This window comes from Rhincodon typus, chromosome 21 (genome assembly GCF_021869965.1).
Source record: "Rhincodon typus isolate 14 chromosome 21, sRhiTyp1.1, whole genome shotgun sequence".
NCBI lineage: Eukaryota > Metazoa > Chordata > Chondrichthyes > Orectolobiformes > Rhincodontidae > Rhincodon > Rhincodon typus.
This window is the reverse complement of record NC_063352.1, coordinates 19,692,456-19,698,455: the sequence shown is the minus strand read 5'-3', so window position 1 is coordinate 19,698,455 and position 6,000 is coordinate 19,692,456.

Sequence of the window (6,000 nt, the reverse complement as noted above, 5' to 3'; positions counted from 1 at the left end):
GCATCTTCTATAGCTGGTGCACTCACATGGCAGTCAAAGACAGCACTATAAGGTCACTGAAGGCTATTCTTTGGAGTTTTGATATTGATTTTGAGCCCTGGGAGAAGCTCACTCAGGATTGCTACAATTGGTGCACCCAAGCAAAAATAGTGTGGCATCCATTAAAAGCAAACAGTTGTCAGTGGTAGATAGAAGATCAAATACCAAGTCAGCAACTCATCCAAAGCGCAATCACCTGTAGTATCTAGCCCCATTCGCATTTGAACTAGCAGGAACAAATTGGCATCGCAGTCACCTATGTACCAATCAAAACTCTACCAAACACCCCGGATGATGAATGTGGTCACCTTTGATTTAAAGGACAAACAACAGCAACAAGGTACATTCCCAAGTATAACTGAATGCTATTATTAGACAAAAGTCATAACTTAAGATTTATTTTATAATAAAAGGTTTCAGATAATATCCATATAAACCTATTAGATGTCTAAGGCCAAAGCATTGGGAGTCTAATGTTATTGTATTGGAAACAGATACCCAAAAGGCCAATATATACTGTGAGTATTCATTCATTCTGCACAGCTAATTAGTATTGACTGCATTACTAAGCAATTATAAACTTTATTCATGCTATCACTCATCAACCTTTGTCATGGGTGATTTCATGTTAATCTAAGGTCACGTGTAAAACATTCTAAAAATCATAGTTGACAGCCAATAGACTCGGCTTTGGCAGAAAATCCACATTTTGTATTTAAAGGATCTCCTCATCTCCAGGAAATTAAGAAGGTCTGTGCCTTTCCATGTGCTGTGGGGTGAGGAGAGGACAGGAAGTGGCTACGATGGTACCATGGTTGTGTTCTGGAGCTGAAGATTTCTACAGGTTTCTGGTTCATTTTGGTTTTTGGTTCGGAATATGCATTGATGTTGGACCTTTCTGTCACTCAAACATGTCTCAGAATGCAAACAGATTACCTTTAAAGTGTAATGATAAAGGCAGCAGCTGCTTTGCACACAGCAAGATCCCACAGATACAGAATGAGATGAGAAACTTCTCAACAGGGAGAATATAGCCACTATCTTTAACCTGTATCATTATCTCCACTTCTTCACTCTTCCAATCCCTTCTCCAGCCTCCTTTGAAAGAAGGAAAGATTTGCTCTTACATAGCACCTTTCACTGGCCACCTCATCACTCTTTATAGTTAATGAACTACTTTGGAAGCGTAGCCACTGTCATAATGTAGGGAACATGGCAGCCAATGTGTACACAGCAAGCTCTCATAAACAGCAATGTGGTAATGACCAGATAATCTGTTTTTGTGGTGTTTATTTAGAGATAAATATTGGTCAAAGCGCAGAAGAGAATTTCCTTTTCTTCTAATTTTCAATATAGTGCCATGGAATTTTGAATGTGAACTTTAGACAATAGCTAGGGTCTTGGTTTCACTTTCTGACCTGAAAGACTGTACGATCCTGAGACATGCTTCAGACTCCCTTATCATCTAAAACATAAAAAAGTTCATTCTCCCCTCCTTAACATTTTCAATCTTACACCTAATCCTCTGCCTTTGAAACCTCCAAAATGTGCAGTTATCAACACAGAACTGACTGCTATAAAGTTTGACTTGCTAGCTTCTGTCTTCCAACTTACAAGAACCTTAAATGACCCAAATCTCCACATTGCCTACCCTGTCTCGAATTAGATTTTATTCCAGCATCTTCTGGCTAACCTATTTTGATTCTTGATTTGGGAAATTTTTAAGTTTAAAATGTAATTTTCATTTAAATTCCACCACAGTTATGTCAATATGCCCCTTGTGTCAAGCAAACTCTGCATTTCTCTCTCTCTCTAGTTGTACCTTCAAGTTACTCTGATCCTGTAGTGATTGTAATGAGGTCAGTCAACTAGACCTCATACAATATGAGTTTCCTTACTGGGGCTGTTAATCTAGTCCAATCAGGGAGCACTGGCTGACAGATAAAAATGGGAGTGCCAGAAGGCATTTGGTACGCTTGCCTTTACTAATTAGTGCATTGATTATAGGAGTTGGGAGGTCATGTTGCAACTGTACAGGACATTGGTTAGGCCACTTTTGGAGTATTGTGTGCAATTATGGTCTTACTGCTATATGAAGGATGTTGTGAATCTAGAAAGAGTTCAGAAAAGATTTACAAGGATGTTGCCAGGGTAGGAGGGTTTGAGCTATAGGGATAGGCTGAACAAACTGGGGCTATTTTCCCTGGAGCATTGGAAACTGAGGGGTGACCTTATAGAAGTTTATAAGATCATGAGGGAAATGGATAGGGTACATAGGCAAGGTCTTTTCCCCAGGGTGAGGGAGTCCAAAACTAGAGGGCATAGGCTTAAGGTGAGAGGAGAAAGATATAAAAAGGACCTACGGGGCAACTTTTTCACACAGAAGGTGCATGTATGGAATGAGCTGCCAGAGGAAATGGTGGAGGCTGGTACAATTACAACATTTATAAGGAATCTGGATGGGTATATGAATAGGAAGGGTTTAGAGGGATATGGGCCAAATACTGTCAACTGGGACTAGATTTATATAGGATATCTAGTCGGTATGGACAAGTTGGACCGAAGGGCCTGTTTCTATGCTGTATAACTCTATGACTATGATTCCATGAGATACTGCAATTTTGATATCTGACTCTGAAGTGGCAATAGTAAAGTCAAGGACAGCTCATGTGTAAATAAAGGGTGATGGGATACTGGCCCCTTGAAGTTATTTCAGACCCTGAACCCTAGAATTCCCTTTGTAAACCTCCCCACCTCTCTATCTCTCTCTCTCTCATCCTTTAAGACAGCTCCTAATATCTACCTCTTTGACAATGGCTTCAGCCACCCATCTGAATATCTCCTTATGTGTCAGAATATCAGATTTAGTTTGATACCAAATCCTGGAAGCACCTTGAAGATGTTTTATTACATCAAATGTGACAAATAAATGCAATTGGTCTTAGAGTAAAATACTGACTGGATTTCATGTGCTGATGTTGTGCATTAATTGCTTCAATCCATTGAGCAATTGTTCAGGTAGGGCGTTTGGCAGGGCTAAGAAGCCTCTATCCCATTGGCCTAGATTGAATATAGTTTCAGGTGATGAAAGCATTGCAAACTATCACATCACTCCATCCTCTCCAGCAGCTACAGTATGTGTTTGCAGTAGGGTGGCCACTGGATAATGAATAGTGGATATAAATTACATCCCAATTACACCTTGCCCTTAGCCCACCAGCCCCAATGCATGTGCAGATTCAAAAACAACTGCAAGGCGAGGTAAGTCCTGTCTGGCCTGGTGATATAGTTAATTAAAATAAGCTGAGAGCACTGCTATTTCTTTAATCACTCTATTGATTAAGTCTAAAATATGATTATCAATATTAACTTACTAACAATTAATTGATGCAGTATAATAGCTAATATACATAGTCTAATAACTTTTGATAATATCAACAATTTATAACCTGAGTACCAACTATGGCCTGGGAATGATAAATATTTGTACTTCTGTCCAATGCTAGTGGTGTTCAGAAGTTCTTTTCTCCCCTTCAAGCACTCAGAGTTAGTTCTACATTCAAACTCTTCACTTCCAGCCTGTTCATTTCAGCTTCTCCAAGCAGTCATTATGGAGCAAACCCAAACTGTATCAAAGATGTGGAGAGTATATAACAGTTGATCTCCTTCAAGTTTAAGATTTCTTTCCCTGGACTTTGCTGCAAAGTTTCAGATTGTTTTCTTGCTGCTCTGACAATGCTTCATTCCAAGGGAGAAATGCATCCCACAATGTCACATTTATGTACACCGTGTCCGCGTCAATCTCTTTAAAATTGCACATTTGAAGACCACTGCAAAATTCTTCAAATTACACAGCACTTACAAGTCCCCAGTTTGAACATTCTGTTGTGAAAGCTGTTTTCAGACAATTCATACCTGTCACGCAAGTACTTCTTGACAGCTCATAGGCAGTTACAAAGTCTCGCCCATATTTTCCTGTGACGTCTGGTGATAATTGCTCAGATCTGCCATTCACTGTGAACCCAAAAGCTTGTTGTGAATCCTTCACTCCGGATTTCTATTTGCGTCACCCATTAACCCAGAAACCGAGAGACACCAAGCAAATTAGACCCTAAAGCTTCAACATATTCCTTGAATGGTTTCAGGGCATTGCTGAGAAAGGGAGCCAGCTCATTGGCTCCCCCTCATCACTGAAGCATCTCTGTACTATTTTGGGGCAGTCTACCTCACCTACATTGGGAAAGTGATATGATAAAAGTTGATAGCATTTCAGCAATCTGTCAATAGCCAGCAGTGGAGAAAGTCACTTAGTCACAATATATCACAACAGAGTGCACTACAGCACTTCAAAACCTCAGAGAATTCCATCAATTGCTGTATTCTGGTAGTAAAAATACCAAAGTGAGCATATAACTTGAGAAAAATGCATCTAGGTTTCCAATGCACATTCTGTTTGCTGCCGTCTATATCTTCTAAGTGTTGGGTTCTTCAGGGGCTTCTGTGGTCCTGTGCATGCAAGGGTAGCCATCTTCAGCCTAATGAGAAGAGTCTTGTAGTTTATCACATCACTGCAATTATGTACGGTTTTAAAAATGGGCTAGACACATCTACAAAGGCTTAGTCTTACATTGGACTCCCACAAAATCTGCTTTACCCTGCCACCAAGTCCTCAGTACATCAACAAAGTGGGTGGTAGTTAGTGCATTCAACTAATTATTAAATGGTTCGGATCTTCCAGACCTATATGCAACATTTCCCTCAAGCTTTTTCCTGATACCTACTATTGTTACACATATATAAATAATTACACTTAGCACTACCCCTTTTCTACTCAAGTCTTTGTCGAAATTTGTAAAGTTAATCTGTAACTTACACTATACTCCACAAATATGTTCTCTTTAGACTTAAATAGTTGGTAGTTTTTTGCTAATTTTTCCCTTGGTATGCAATAATATCATCTGCTATACTCCACATTGTGTGCAAAAGTCAATTTAATTTGTCAGCTTCTGACTTAGCATCCAATTTAGAAGATATTCTATATCTCAAGAATTGTTTAACTTTAGGATGTCTAATTTATGTTTTATTGGTCCATCTCTGAAATTAACATTTCCTGGCAATACCATTTCTAATGCCATGTTTTCTTAACATGATTAGATACTTTATCATCTTTCAATCATTTTGTTTTGCAATAAGGCAAGTTCTCCTACACTTTGCTGTTAAACTGAAGGATTTACCTGCTCTACAAGGTAATAATGTTGGATTCCTGCACAGTTTTAATGGTGGCTTATCTATGTTTTGAGGGCTTAATGCAGATTCCTGCCTTTTGTATCTGTTACAGGGATTTCCCACCTTTTGCAGCTGTAATGGAGTCTCCTGCAAAAATTTTCAATACTAGCTCAGAATTGTTCACTTCTTTCAATTGACCAATGTTTATCTACTCAAATCCCGTATTATTCAAGCTTTTCTCTTGGTCCTATTGATTCCTAGCTGTGCATTAGGGAATGCTTATGCTTTGGCAGCAATGTCCAAACCAAACCGCAACTTTTTCAAAATATTCTTGTCTTTTCAGCTTGAATTACTATGTAGTTTAAAGTTGCCCCTTTGGACCAGTATTTTTTTAGCTTTGACCCATGCAGTCTCTGATGTCTGTTCACTTACTGACTGACCTCCATCACTGTTCCCACAGACCACGAGTTCACAGTGGAGCCTATACCTCTGTCTTGGAGCTGCAGACCTCTTCTGTTCTTGTGCATCTCTCTTAGCAGGTTTCAAATGCTTTCTGTATCATTCTTTGAATATTCTTCCATATTGAGTGCTGCCACAAGAATTTTTTTTAATGATTCACTGCCCTCAGTAATCAGCAGTATTCCTTAAAATCCTCTGCGTTACCAGCACAGTTGCATTTTTTACGACTGGGGTTGTCAAACTAAATCTTCAGGTCTCACATTGATCACCATGTTG